Below are 16,060 nucleotides of genomic sequence, written 5' to 3'. Positions count from 1 at the left end.
GCCCCTGGGGACCCGGGGATGGCCGGGTCGTGAGCCGTGGATTTTGGGTTTAAAAGTTCAAGTCCCGGGTAAACACCCGGCCAGTCCCGGACCCACCCGGGCAAAACTCTCAGCCACTCCCCGGCCCTCCCGGGGCGAATATCCGATGCAAACCGATACAAACCCCGGGTATTCCTCGGCCCAAGTTCCCGGCCCTGAGCATCGGATATAGGCCTGGATCTTAATATGGTTTTAATATTGCGGCAATCTTGTCATGCGGGCTCAAAATTCGGCAGGTATGTCTTCAATGGACTGCCAAGCTCTGGACATGCAGGGTGGATTCAAACGCTTCACATATAGGCCTACATGTGTGTTCCATTGTAAATACGTCAGAGGGGATCCCTGTGTGCCATCACTATATTTAATATGCATGCTTGTTTTAAATATTACGAGGCATGAAAGGCGGGTCGGAAAATGCCGGGAATAAACCAGGAATGTTGTATTGATGTAGGACCTACATGTAAGTCTATGATTAAAACATCAAAGATATGAAAGAAACAGATCACAGCATTTACATCTGTCCAGGATACGAGTGGCGAATGTTCGATCTTCGCATTAACATTTTATGCACATAATATTATAGGCCTATTTATGATTTTTTTTTTTTTTTACAAAAACTTCAATTATAATGCGGCTATTCTGTAAAGGCCCATAACCCCATTCAAATAGGCCTGTCTTGTATCTTGTTTAAAATCAAATGACCATCTATCAAACTTTTGGCGCACAAGTTATTAATATTTTGTTTTCATTTTGGATATTATTTAAAACATCCTTTCAACATCCTTCCAACATGAAAATATAATATAGTTTTGAAAATCTGTATATTAACACAAGACATTGGATTCAATACCTATAATTATTTTTTAAAGAAGAAAAAATACAGCTCTTTACTCTGGGCGGGTGGTTTAAAACTTGTCCATGATACGGAGTGGCGAATGCTCGATCTTCGATCTTTGCATAAACATTTTAAGCACATAATATTATAATAAATAAAATACATTTGGCATAAATAAGTATATAGCAGGCTCTCGTTTGGACGTGCATGTCATGAAGCCAGTGAGGTCTGGTTAAACATTAGAGGCCCGCTAAATAGCAGATACATGGCCTGCTGCAAAATTTGGAAACAACACCCAAGATTTTGTTTTGAAATGGATTTATATGAACAGTAACATTAATGTGGCGACTCAGTTGATTATTAATATACACCCACGGCTCAAGTACGGCAAAAGTGATAGGATTACCCGGCCCATAAATGCGGGCATCCTTACTAGCAAACCACGGGCATGTTCACGGCCCATTTTACTGGTTGGAAAACCCCGGGTAAGGTACGACATAATCCCGGCCCTCGACCTGGTAAAGTCCCGGCCCAATTTCCCGGGGTTTTGGCCGACGTCAATTCTTCTACCAGTCCCGGCCAACACCCGGCTCCCCCCGGGACACATTTTGAGTCAATCCCGGGTCACATGATGTCAAGTCCCGGACCATCCCCGGGTCCCCAGGGGCCGGGGTTGCATTTGATATGTGCATTACGTAATCAATCGATAGTGCGGACACTTTTCATTTGCAAACCACCAAAATTCGTGATCTTTTAGCGTTGGAAAAGAAACCACGTGAATAGAGTGCCCTCTCAAGAATATCAACTCTCTGCGAGTACGCTAGTCATCTCAATCGATTGATTTTGAGATTGCATGGATCAAAACACTTCACACTTTTGAAGTAGCTGGGTTTCGATAGACCAGCTGTGTAGGCCTAAACTGTGATATCATATTAATTTATTTTGTTAAATCAGTGTTATTTTATTAGTCTGGTTCTATTTTGGAAATGTGCTTATTTAAGCATCAAGCGGCAAGTTCGCGTAAAAGCTGGCAACCACATTGTTTTGTTTCATTCGGGTATGCTGAATTCAAAACTTTTGTCAACCATTGGAACTCCGTGACCCTCAAAAAAGACCCTCAAACACCCTACATACTCATGTCATATAGGGGGGCAAAATGCCCCAAATTCACTAAAAACATGTCAAATTATTTGTCTGGGTCTAAGGATCACAAAAGTGTAACATTATTTGCGCACGTAGGACATATTGAGTTTTGAGGTTCGACAGGTCCAAGGTCAATTTGCACGCTAGGGGTGAAAAATTAAAAGTTGCTCCGATTTTCGAAAAATGGATGCAAACTGTTCTTCAAGTTCAAGGGATTCTTTGATTAATCACTCAATCGTTGGTTCATTCAACCAACGATCCGTCCAATAAGTATTCAACAAACAATCAAGAAAACAATCAGAATCATTATTGAATTGATTGATTAATCAATTAATTGATATGGTCATCCAATCAATCAATATAATAATATAATATAATAGAATCACAATAACTTATTAGATTGATATATCGATGAATCAATAGTCAGTCAATCATTGAACTACTCATCAAGTATCAATCAATAATCATTCGTTCGATCAATCGATCAATTATTAACAAATTACATTGTAGTCTCGCAATTAATGTACCGTATCTTGGTATTAAAATATCAATCAATCAAGCAACCACTCAATTTATAATCAGTCTCTCAATTGTCTCTTCATGGTCTTATACTAGGATCCACAACATGCTCATCTATAATTAATAAGGGCACAATTCTTTAACCCCAATACATTTGTATAGTCATTGAATGACCTTTGAAAATTTGGATACAAAACTCATACTCTGAAACTTGAGGTCAAATTTGCACTATTGAGTATTTAATTGAGGTTACTGAACTATGTCATTAGGATGAGGCCATTGTGGTCCATGGTGTTAGATCTGGCAATCTCAATCAGTCAGCCAAATAGTTATTGACCGCTCATAACTTCATCAATCTCAAATTAATCAGTCTCTCAATCAACCAATCTACCAATCATTCATTCTATAATTCAATTACAAATTGCATTCGTTTATAATTCATATGCATGGTATTCATTCATTAGTGACTGATTAAACATCAATAATCATTAATACTCTGGTTCTGATATGATTAGTCTTTGATCTAAAAATCTCTAAACAAAAAAGTAAGCAAGCAAAAATGAAAGAAATCATAATTTCTCGATATAAGCTATATAAGCCTGATCAATGGCAATATATAAATCAATCAACGAAAAGAAAATAAATAAATGAATAATTAATGAACACATATTAATAATAAAACATAAATGATGATACATGAAATAAATGTAATTGTAGGCCCGTATTAAACAATGAAAGAAAGAAAGAGAGAAGGAAAGAAAGAAAGAAGGAAAGAAAGAAAGAACTTGCTGAACTTCTTTTTTTTTTTCAAGAAAAGGAATTAAAGTAAACAAATGAGTGAAACCCACAGTTTTTATGAAGCGTGTGTCCTCCAATTCTATATTTTTCTTAAACATGTTAAACGAATAGGCCAACTATCCCAATTAATAGAGGTTGCGCATATGACGTATCATACCGTAAATATGGCGGTATACTCAAATCCATTCAACAAAAGCATGATTGCAATCTACCTAGACAGTTCGTCTCACACACATAACAAATGCACTACGATCAAATAGGTTTATGACAACATCTGATTGAATGGACTGCACTGCAATCCATAATTTCAAGCACAACCTTTATACAAAAATAGTAAGGAATCGAGGTTAACCAGGACAATTTTAAATGTAGTGATGACAAAAGGAATTGATTGTGTGCAACCTACAGGTCAGTGAACTGAGGGTAAGAAGAAAACCGAGTATTATAACAGGATGTTAAAACACATGCAACTGAAGAGGGTTAATAATCAATTTTGTTACGCAATACTGGTGTCAACAAAGAGCTTTTAAATATAAATAGAGTCGCAATAGATTATATAATCTTTTGTTCGTTTGATGCCGATTAGAAGTTGCGACAGGCTATTCATAAAAGTGGTACCATTGTTTCGAAGAAAGGGGTTCCGCCATTAAATTGGTCACTGATCCGGCATCATATTAACGCTCTACACAACAGGCGAGTATCAATAAGTGACCACGCTACAGTCATGTGTAAGGGCAGTCATGTGTAAAGTGGTACCATTGTACTCATGTATCCCAAATGTGTGCTTGTGTGGGTCTGAAGACTATAAGGAGGCTTTAGCTGTCGATGCAATCATCTTTACCACCCACCTGACGATAGGCGTTTCATTAAAATAAATTGAATGCTCTTGGTGATCGATAACACATTAGAATGTATGAAGGCTGCCATGTCCAGTCCATATATCTGTATTCATGTATTACACTATAATGGTAATCGCTATACGCTATACGTATACATGTAAGTATAAGTATAGGCCTATGAAGGTTGTTTTTAAGAAATTTCCATTTAATCTTATTTTAAGAAGGAGATTGGTATAGAAATAGTGGCGTACCCAAAGAGGGGAGGGGGTTGGGGAGGGGCAGATGCACACCTGTGAGAAGTCTTGGGAGGGGAGGAGAGGGGAGGAGGGATATGGAGAATGAGAGAGAGCTGGAGGAAGTGAGAAATAAAAAGATATAATAAAGACAAGTAGATAAATAGAAATATAAGGAAAATGATGGGAATGAGAGAGGGAGGGTGAGAGGAGGGAGTGATAAAGTGTAGGTCTAGGAAAGAATAAGTACAGAGAAGGGAAAAGAAAGGAATGATGAATACATTTAATAATAATTATTAGGCCTATATAATAACTAAACACATAACAGCACTGGGCAGCCATTCGACGATGTCAATGCCTTTATTCGTTACGTAATTAAAACGCCCAGTCAGATGTATTTCACACCTACCAAACACAACTCACCCAATTTCGCAAACTGGACGTTGAATGTACACTCTCATGAATATTGATTGGCAACATTTTCCAATATGTCAGCGCTCTAATCGGAAACAATAGAACAAAGGACCCTGCAGAGCGTTGGGTGTCAATTCCAAGCTGGAAGCTAGTGTTCTGGTAGCAGGTAGGCAAGCCACACCTACTGACAGCTATTGATGATATTTAGTCAATCGGATTGGCTGAATATCATTAGTAGCTGTCAGTAGGCGTGGTTAATCAGTTGGAGATTTCACTCGACTTTCCAGGTCAGGATATGTCTAATCTAGAAGGACCCACGCCTGACGGCGTGGACTATCGTACTAAATGGAGCGTGGTCCTCCTTGAAGGACTAGCCTAATACGGCTTTTTAAATGCCATGGTATACTGCTGGGTGATCACCAAGTGATGCAATCCACTGAAATAATTATAAAGACACTGAACAGGAAAGTGGAAAAACGGATTAGCGACCCGTCTTACCACTCAGCCCTCGTGGTCTAGTGGTTAGGACGTGTGCATAGTACGCATGAGGTCCCCGGTTCGAGTCCGGGCGAAGGTTTTTGCTTTACGTTCTTCGTGGGTTTTTCTCTATTCTTGTTCAGTGTCTTTATATTTATTTCATAGAGAAGCGCATCGTTCCGATCCCCAATATGAGTACTGCCAGGGTTTTTCCACTTTCCTGTTCAGTGTCTTTATAATTATTTCAGTGGATTGCATCACTTGGTGATCACCCAGCAGTATACCATGGCATTTAAAAAGCCGTATTAGGCCTATATGCATGGTGGAACAATAAGTAAAGCAAAGCCTCGTCTATATCGGCTGGATTAGCGACCCGTCTTACCACTCAGCCCTCGTGGTCTAGTGGTTAGGACGTGTGCATAGTACGCATGAGGTCCCCGGTTCGAGTCCGGGCGAAGGTTTTGCTTTACGTTCTTCGTGGGTTTTTCTCTATTCTTGTTCAGTGTCTTTATATTTATTTCATAGAGAAGCGCATCGTTCCGATCCCCAATATGAGTACTGCCAGGGTTTTTCCACTTTCCTGTTCAGTGTCTATATATATATATATACGTATATATATTTCCCCCCACTATCATTAAAATTTAAAAACAACAAGCTTTTATGGACTTAGATTTTTTTTTAATTTCACGCATTTAGGGACTGGGACTTCTTGTTAATGTATCTATTACGCAATTTTGTGCAAGCAAATGTAAAACTATGAAGGGCAAATCTTTTGATGGTACATCAAGATAAACCTTAACATAGTAGTTACGTATCATAATCAATTGGGCTTTATAGTGCTTTTTGTTTTAGGGCACCATCAAAATGAAAGTGAGTGTTTAGCATGCCCACTGCTCGTAGCACGAGTTACCGTTTTTCACAGCTGTTCCAAACGTGCAAAAGTTGATATCTTCATTTAGCAATACTACTATATGATCATCTAGCCTTGAATGTTGGTTAAAATACAAAAGATAAATATTCCCATGGGATGCCCAAAAGTGTAGCACGAGTTACCATGGAATTGCCCATATGTATTTTCATCCCGCTATCATTAAAACCTTAAAAAAACAACACATATCTTGGGACTTAACCATTTTTTTAAAAATCAGCACATATTCCGGATAACTATAATTAAAGACAGAGATAAAAAGAATTTATCGCGTCTGATGTCACTGTCAATTACGATCCTTGATTGGTTTACACAGGTTAATCAGCGCGTAAAAGGAAGACCGATCTATCTGGTGCTGATCGGAGAAAAGGAATAGCAGCAAATGGCGAAAGAAATACGTACTTTTACAAGGCAAGAAGCAGCTTTTCTAGGCATTGTGGACATGGTGCCTTCGGTTAAGAAAGTTTTCTACTATAAAGACCTAACTTTTGAGATGGTTTGCATGTCGAAAGGTTCAAAATTAACAATAAGGCGCCTGGTTATAAATCCGCGTTCAGCAAATCATCATCACGACACTTGTAAACAAACCGTGCTCGAGTTTGATTGACAGATGACGTCAGACGCGATAAATTCTCTTTATCTTTGTCTTTCATTATAATCACCTGTTTCCCGCCAAAAAAGTTAAATAAAATCAAAGTAAATAATCCCTCCCTTCAAAAAAATAAAATAACACGTTGGTGGGCAACGGAATCCTTGTTCCACATTCCATTGTCCACCAATGTGCCTATGCTACACAAGTCCCACATTCCGTTGCCCATCAACGTTAAACTATAACCCGACAATATGATTCTCGGGTTATGATTTATTTTCTGGGTAAAGTCACCTACTTGACAAGAAGCGACGGGTCTCGTAACAAAACAATGGCGCAGAATGCTGAAGATATCTGAAAAATTAATAAGGGAAAAGTCACCTACTTGACAAGACTAGCGCCGAGACTCGTAACAAGAAAAACAATGGTGCAGAATGCTAAAGATATCTGAGAATAAACACAAGTTACGCATTTATGCCTTGCAACAGGTGATAAGCTTACGCGAATGTGCCGGGTGTGACATGGGTCAAATCAGTGGCACAGTGACTGAGCACGCAAAAAGATACAGAGGAAAGGTAAAATTATGAAAGAACAGATAAATAAATAAATAAATAAATAAATAAATAAATAAATAAATAAATAAACAAGAAGTAGCAAACTGCCCGGTGGAAAAAGTGCTTAATGGCAATCATCAGACTGGTGTAAAAAACATTATCAAATCCACACATAATAACAAGGAGAACAAATATTGATTACAAGGCATCACAAACATCTGTGATGGCTTCATTCAAAGAAAGACTAGAAAACCACACCCACTCCTTCAATATGAAATCTAAAGCAAATTCGACCGAACTATCTAAGCATATTTGGCATCTCAAAGATAAAGGCATCAAAGACTTTAACATAAAATGGTCCATAATTCAACAGGCAGTGCCTTATAATCCAGCAACAAAAAGATGCAATTTATGCCTGTCCGAGAAATACTTCATTATAATTTCTCAAAATAACTCATCTCTGAATAAACGCTCTGAACTCATCGCAAACTGTAGGCACAGAAACAAATATAAACTCACAAATTTTAGCACCACCTGAGTAACTTTCAGATGGCAACACCAGCAGTGATTGAACTGATGCAACTTTTCTTCAAGTACTGTAATCAATAAGTTTTATTGTTTGTAATCAATATTTATAATCAATATTTGTTCTCCTTGTTATTTTACCCCAGTCTGATGATTGCTAGCAAACTGCCTGGCATGAAACTGACAGATACTGGAATGTAAATACAACTCTGCCTTTTGGATAATACAAACAAACAAACAAACAAACAAACAAACAAACAAACAATAAATAAATAAATAAATAAATAAATAAATAAATAAATAAATAAATAAATAAATAAATAAATAAATAAATAAATAAATAAATAATATATGTAAAAATCATGTTAAAAAGGAAGCTAAAATAATGAGAACAGAATTTTAAAAAAAATAACATGTTAACAGGAAATCACAAGCTAAGCAGGAAATATAAAAATGAGAACAGAATGTAGTAAAAAATAAAGAAAAAAAGCTAAAAGGAAAATGTAAGAAAGGGTAGATTTATAAAATACTGGGAACGGGGTTAAAAAAAATAACATGGAAACGGAAAATCACAAGCTAAACAGCCATTTTTTTTTAATGGGAACAAAATAGGCCCATGTAGAAGAAACAGAAAGGAAAGAAGCTGAAAAGGGAATGCAAGAAGGGACATGTTTAGATAAATTAAGATTTATTAATTAAGATTTATCTTTTCAATGAGTCAACCTGTTCAATAATTCCTCCTGTTTTAGTGAACACTCCCACTTATATACTCATCTAGCGAGGTCTCGCGCGAAGCGCGGGTGTCCCGCTATCTTACTGTAAATAGGGGAATGTTGTGACACTATATATGTGAGTTAATCAAGTTAATAATGAGAAAAAACTTGAGTTTAGAGAACAACTTTGTACGTCTTTTATACGTTTTTTATACGTTTCTTTGTCTAACCTCATAGGATGGTGACGCACTTGCAAATTACTTTTAAGACGGTGACCACTAGTAGCTGCAAATTACACAGTGATCTGATTAGGTGCACTTAAAAATGCACTTCAGTCGATAGTCTAATTTTCATAAATCCAAAATGGCAGCTTATGCAGGGCCCCCTGACCAAGGATGTGCATGGTGCAGAGCAAATCAATTTTGGTATTGAAAGCAGTAGCGTTGTTAATGAGCGAATTCGGTACAAGATCCTGTTGTATATTTACAAATGTCTCCATGATGAAGCTCCTTCTTATTTGGAAGAGCTTATTTGTTTACAAGAAAGTAATGATCCACTTGGTGCTAGACGCCGACTCTGCTCTCACGCTGACTGCACCCGCCTGTCCACTCTGAGGTCTCACAAAAAGGCGGGTGAATCATAACAATCAGATCGCATCAACTAGGTTGGTTGCAGCCAACCCTGGCACAAATCTATCCACACTTAGATTGTAACATCCACCCATTTTCTGCAGCACCCCAAATTCCATTGGGTGAAGGAAGTTTTTGATAACCAAACAACTAATCACCGATTTTCAAAGCAGGAGGAAACCGGAAACCCCGGAGAAAACCTGCGAGAGCGAGCATGGATCGGGATAGACCAAGTGCACCCCTTGGGCACGGCCGAGGCTTGAACCTGGGACCTCAGTGGTGCAAGGCGAGGGAGCAACCGCTGCGCCAACTCGCTCTCCCACATCCAGGATCCAAAAAATAAACTAAGCTACCGCGTAAATCTAAATCGTCACTGTTTGCGCATGTATTTGCGCGATGACCGGTCTGCATTAATTGTGCTAATAAAATAAGGTTGAGCATGTTGAGTAAAGAAATTGAGTAGAATAAACACGTGGATATCAAAACACGAACATATCATGGCAATACGCGAACGGTCTGCATTAATTGTGCTTTACTAGGAAAATAAAGTTGAGCATGTTGAGGAAAGAAATCGAGTATAATAAACACGGGGATATCAAAATGAATAAAGCGAGTGCATGGGTGCCATACATATATGTGACCGTCCACGGCGAATGAGCCGTAAATTCCTCCCCGGTCAATTTTGTTTTATTTCGTGTTTAAAAATAAACATCATAAACTTAAAAATGGTATATCATTTGACTTCAAACGATATCTAAAAGCGGGGTTATGGTTTGTTAAACTTTGCTCCTTCAACAAAATTATAGCTTTTTGCGTTTTTACATGTGTCTCTTTTTCCACATTGCTGGCAATATATATCAAACAGTTATAATTGGCGGTCATTTCAAATCATCCCCAAGTCAACGAGGTTTAAGAAAGTTCTCTCATTGTTAATTGTTGGTTATGCATACCTGTACAAAATACAATGCCTGGTAACCCACCACTTGAACAGGATTTAGCAAAAGCAAACAAAGACCAGAGCTATTAAAAGTTCTATAGCCGGCCATCTAAGGTAGAAGCTTATTATCCACTTCAACAATAGAATTATTGATTGGTTTTTGACTATCAAAATAAGACGGATGTCGGGCCAGATTAAGTTATCGATGAATACGACCTTCGTACATATTTTACACCGTAACACAGAATACAATTTAGGGAATTTACGGCTCGTTTGTGCTGCCGGGTCACATATTGGCGATATTATTTAACAACCCAGGTAACCATCAAACTTTACGGGCATATCATGGCAAAATTTGTAGCCAGTTAGGCATAGGACCTACTATAATTATACTGACTTTAAGAAAGAAATCTTGGTTTAAACCATACCAGCTGCAAATTATACAGTGATCTGATCAGGTGCACTTAAAATGCACTTCATTCGATAGTCTAATTTGCATAAATTCAAAATGGCAGCTTATGCAGGGGGTGAATTTCAAAGTTGGTCACATCTTGTTTTAAACCATACCAATGTCTTGCTCTCATCATAAGGATGCAAAAAAGTATAGTTTGACCAGTCTCCGACATACACTTCTTGTGTTATAGGCAAAAAGGTCAAAGGTCACATTGTGGAGTCCACAGTCGTTTACAATGGAAATATGCTCCAATTTTAATCCAACTGGTCTCAAATTGTTCCTTTTCTTTCATATTATTTAGCACTCAATACACATCAAAAATTGCAAACAAATAGAAAATACAATAGATTGCACATTTATGGATAAAATATAATAAAATCTACTATGCATGTACGTAATTCAGGGTACCAGAATAAACTATTGCACGAGGTGATAATGGACGATATACCAATAAGTACCAAGGATAGCCCAAAAAGCCTTCCGAGGGAAGCTTCGTTCCATTGGGATCATTGTAAGGCAACCCCCCAAAAAAAAAAAAACCCAGCTGCAGCAATGATAAAGGCAGGAGGACGAGCAAAACACACCAAAGACGAAAAGCCAAACGAGCAATAAAGGGGGCTAATAATTTTCGTGATGCATAATATCACGCTCAACTAGCCACGCCTGTTCAGAAAGGTGCTTTTTGACAGCACGTTTGAATTGCGGCAAATGTCCGATTTCTTTAATTGATTTGGGCAACAAACTTCAATGGTGAATATCAATGAAATAAAAGGTGTCATAAACTTGGCCTTTGACTTTGGGGACAATGAAATTGACTGCGCTCCCTCTGGTACTATATTTGAAATACGTGTAAAATCTGAAGATGATTTTGTTAACGGTGACCAACGGCAAAGCGGCAAGCCGATATATCGATCACTCCGCCGCTTTGCTCAAGCGGTAGCATCGCTGGGAGTTGAATTCAGGTCAACTCGGAGCGGTACCGCTGTGACGTATGATAACAAAATACGATTTTAGAGCAGTGCTGAGCGGCAACGATGGCTTTCAGAGTCATGATTATGGCCATGATAATTATTACAATTGTTTTCTTTTGAAGTATTCTACCCTAACTGGTAGGGAAATTGGTGCTCTTGCGTTAGCCAAAGCTGTAGCTCGTGCTCATCCTGACAAAGACACCACCATATTAGATGTGTGTGCTGGGACAGGACTTGCCGGCGAACAGGTAACTGGTCCGTTTTCTGGGTGTTCAAACCATAATGTACGATTTCAGTCAAATTAAATGTTGTTATTCTTTGCCACAATTGATATAAAACATATCAGGAAGGTGTTCTGGCCATAATAATGAGATAAAATGAACGAAACCCCGCTTGAATATGACCGATTCCAAGGGTATAATTTGGGACATGTAAACATTTAGAATATGCTAACAAATCAGGTTTGGAAAATTCATTTCAAAGATCGTACATTATGGCTTTAACTAAATGTGATGGCACCAACACATTGCATTCAACTTGCTTATCGTGTTCCAATAAAATGTTATAAACGGCTGAATAGTCCGTGTTGATATATAAGTGAATAAAATAAATACAAATAAAACTAGGCAAAAATGACCACCAAGTCCAGCCGTGACAAATGAATAGGCATCCAATGAAGCCATCTGCAACTTTTGCATTTAAAGCATCGTTTGGGGTTTTGGATCACCGCGCCTTTATTTCTTGACCGATTTCAGCAAAGGAGGTCTTAAAGGCTGGTTGGGTGTTGCTTGGGAATGGGACAGCAATGATACATTACCACGGCTGCTGTCATAGCTGTGGCGGAGTAATTCCATTATATATCTGATTGGACCCCTCCTCTAAAGAAAATGACAGCCGTTAACTATAATTTATATTGTTTACCCAACTTTCTCAATCAGCTCAAGAAACTCGGTTACACCAAGGTGGATGCATTGGATTTCTCTCAGGAAATGTTAGACTTGGCTAGATCCAAGAATATTTACCGCAATTTAATATGCGATAGCGTTCAACTGCATAGAAAGAATCAAATAGACGACCGTAAGTCTTGTTTTTATCGTTTTGTATGTTCCCTGTTTGTTTGTTTGTTTGTTTGTTTGTTTGTTTTGTCATTCAAATTCAAAATAACAACACAGAGGAAGAATGTGAGATATTGCCCAACGTGATCGGGCATTTTTTTATTTTTTTCTTATTTAACTAGGCCGTCATCTTGGATTTTACACCCTTAAGGGATCTAAAATGAGCGTTTATTGCGTTTCGACAGTATTTTTTATGGGACATGAGAGCACCTCAGACCTATCGAATTGCATTCTGAATACGAAGCGTGTCTTTCTGATATCAAATAATTTTCATTTTTCGAAAATCACAATATATTACAAATTTTATGACAAATTATAAAAATTTGATATTTTTTCAAATTTTTGATATATAACAGTCCTCGAAGTAAATTATATAAATCTAATGACATATTCTTAAAGTGTATGTAGTAGGGAGGAAAAGCCGACGGTCAATTGAAAATTTTGACCTTTCATATTGAAGATATGGATTTTTTCCCAAAAAGACCTAATTTTTTTGGTGTTTTGGGAAAAAAATCCATATCTTCAATACGAAAGGTCAAAATTTTCAATTGATCGTCGGCTTTTCATCCCACCTACATACACTTTAAGTATAAATCATCAGATTTATAAAGTTTACTTCAAGTACTGTTAAATATCAAAAATATCAATTTTAATGATTTGCCATAAAATGTGTATTAAATTGCGAATTTCAAAAATCAAAATTATTGGATATCAGAATGACATTCTTCGTATTTAGAATGCAATTCGATATGTCTGATGTGCTCTAATGTCCCACAATAAATACTGTCCAAACGTTCATACCCCAGCCCTTAACCCATCAGAAAAATTGGCAGCATAGTTCATTTGATTCATTGGTCCATGTAGACTGGATTTCAGTTCAAAAATCAAAATAAATATGCAAGTCCTATGGAAAGCGATTTTGCTACGTAAGGCCCTGGACTAATTATGAAAAAGCTGCAGAGGGCAGCCATCTCGGATTTAAAAATAGCCGCCATTTTCAACATATTTTGACCTATAACTCTGTTTTTAAGCAACATAGAGGGTTAAAATTGGTGGCAATACCCATTTTTATGGAGTAGAGATTCCAACTATGCTATCATTCAAGTGAAACCCATTTGGATTGTCAGCCATGTTGAATTTCAAAATGGCTGCCATTTTCAGCATATTTACTCTATAAATCGGCTTATAAGCAGCATAGAATTTTTAAAATGGCTGTAATACCCAATTTTATGGGGATGAGGAGTCCAGATAGTATATGTTTGAAAAAATGTTATATGTGTAGCAAAAAGAACTTCTGAATATCAGCAGTTATAGGATACGACCTGTTCCCTTCATGAGGACTAACGAAAGCACCCCACCCCGCACCACCTCTTGTTTGTAATGGTGTATACAGCTATAGGCATATTTGCCATATAAGTATAGTTTTGGTGATAACATAAAATGGTTAATGTGTTTACATCCTATTGTTGACTAAACCTGATGGGATACCTCAGTGGCGTAAACAGAGAACATGACCATGGCTTGTCAATGGAATCAAAAGCTTTCTTAAAATCAATAAATGTGATGGTAAATGATATTTGATAGCTTAAGAAGGCTACTATGCAAGGCTTCCCAGGTTCTTCTAAGAATTTGGATTTAGTCCGCACAGCGTCTATATGAGCGAAATCCAGCCTGGTGTTTCCTCCTAAGTGAAAATGGTCTAATTCTGGATAACAAGATCTTGCTGTAGCCAGGATGATTCCTTTATAATTTGTCATGAGGCTGAGATCCCCGGTCTGAGATCCCCTTTCTTTGGTAGGGGAACAATGATGTTGCTGACTCACTGCAGCTCAGGAGGTATATAATGTTATAAATACTTCTACATAGCTCTGAAGATGATTTTGCTTCATTGCGTAGTCGCACCAGAAACACTAACGGTGACCAGCGGCAAAGCGACAAACCGATATATCGATCACTCCGTCGCTTTAATACGATTTTGAAGCGGTGTTGAGCGGCAACTGTGGCTTTCAGAGTCATGCCGCTGCCGCTCAGCGGTGATGAAGCGTCACGCCACTCAGCGGCAAGCGACAGAAAGTATGAAAATTACCAAATTAATGGGGGCCATTTGGAAATTCAAAATGGCGATCAAACCCAATTGGTTACAACCTATATAAAATGACCTCATAGTTGGAATCCTCATCCCCATAAACATGTGTATGTATTCCATTATTTTTAACTTTCTATGCTGCTGACAAGCTGAGTTATAGGGCAAATATGCTGAAAACTAAGATGACAGCATAAGACTTTTCATCCCCATAAACATGGGTATTGCCACCATTTTTAACCTAGTTCTATGTTGCTTACTAGCCGAGTTGTAGGGCAAAAGATGTTGAAAATTGCGGCTTTTATGTATTTTGAGCCTGATCGAGCCCGATAATTATTGTTTTGAATTCTACGCCCTCAAATTATCCTAAAAAAACACGATTGTCTTTAACATTCCATATTTATCAAATCCGGACCTGTCATGAAAAATATAGACAATTCTAAAATGTGGATACTTTTCATGCAGTGGCCATCATAGACCGTTGTCTGAGGCCGATCCCGTGTGCGTGAGAGGTCCCCTAAGTTACTCTTCACAGCTGTGTAGTAGACCATAAGACTTGATTAAAAAAGTCACGGTAGACTTTGTGTAACCCGGCAATAACTCCGTTAGAGGGCGTTTTCAAAATGGCTGCCAAATCCCATTGAATTACGTGTTTAGGCTTAAAATTATGCACTACTGAGTTGCAAACTGAGTTCTTTCTTCAACTATTTATTAATGGCTTACCTACTATGGCTCAAATAAGACTATAATGGGGGCGTGTATTTAGAGGGCACTTTTCAAAATGGCTGCCAAATCCCATTAAATTACGTGTTAAAGCTTAAAACAAGTGCAGCACAACGATGCGTAATACGCACAAGATAAATTTTTATTTAAAATCCACAGAAAATAAGTATTGCTTAAATGGACTAATTATACAAATATTTTATATTGCAATTCTGGTAGTATTAAAAAACTAATTTATTTTTATGCATTTTTACAACCTTTGGTTGCTAAAACGACCTGCTTTTTTTTCTGGTTATTATTAAAAAACTAATTTTTATGCATTTGTTTGGTTTTTAAATTAAAATTATATTTTTCACCTTTGGCATACTTCATTGTTCATAGTATCAAATAAATGCGGGTCTAACAAGGTTGATACTAAAATTAACAGCATGGATAATAGTACGGTGTGCAAAAAGGTCGTTCCGACCTTATGCCCGGTTTGTTCAAAGCATATCATCACTATAAATAGAGCACCATCAATCCTCGGGATTACTTGTTATGAA

The 16,060-nt window shown here is 37.6% G+C and overlaps 2 non-coding genes across 2 annotated transcripts; both read left to right on the top strand.

Annotated features, from left to right (window-relative positions):
- The first annotated feature begins 5,324 nt into the window (after positions 1–5,324).
- Trnat-agu (transfer RNA threonine (anticodon AGU)) lies at positions 5,325–5,397 on the top strand. The gene has a single exon. It is a non-coding gene; the product is annotated as a tRNA-Thr (tRNA).
- A 288-nt stretch (positions 5,398–5,685) lies between these two features.
- Positions 5,686–5,758, top strand: Trnat-agu (transfer RNA threonine (anticodon AGU)). The gene has a single exon. It is a non-coding gene; the product is annotated as a tRNA-Thr (tRNA).
- Positions 5,759–16,060: the final 10,302 nt, after the last annotated feature.

The sequence above is a fragment of the Amphiura filiformis genome, chromosome 7, assembly GCF_039555335.1.
Source record: "Amphiura filiformis chromosome 7, Afil_fr2py, whole genome shotgun sequence".
Taxonomy (NCBI): Eukaryota; Metazoa; Echinodermata; class Ophiuroidea; order Amphilepidida; family Amphiuridae; genus Amphiura; species Amphiura filiformis.
This window is presented reverse-complemented; position numbering and strand designations above follow the sequence as displayed.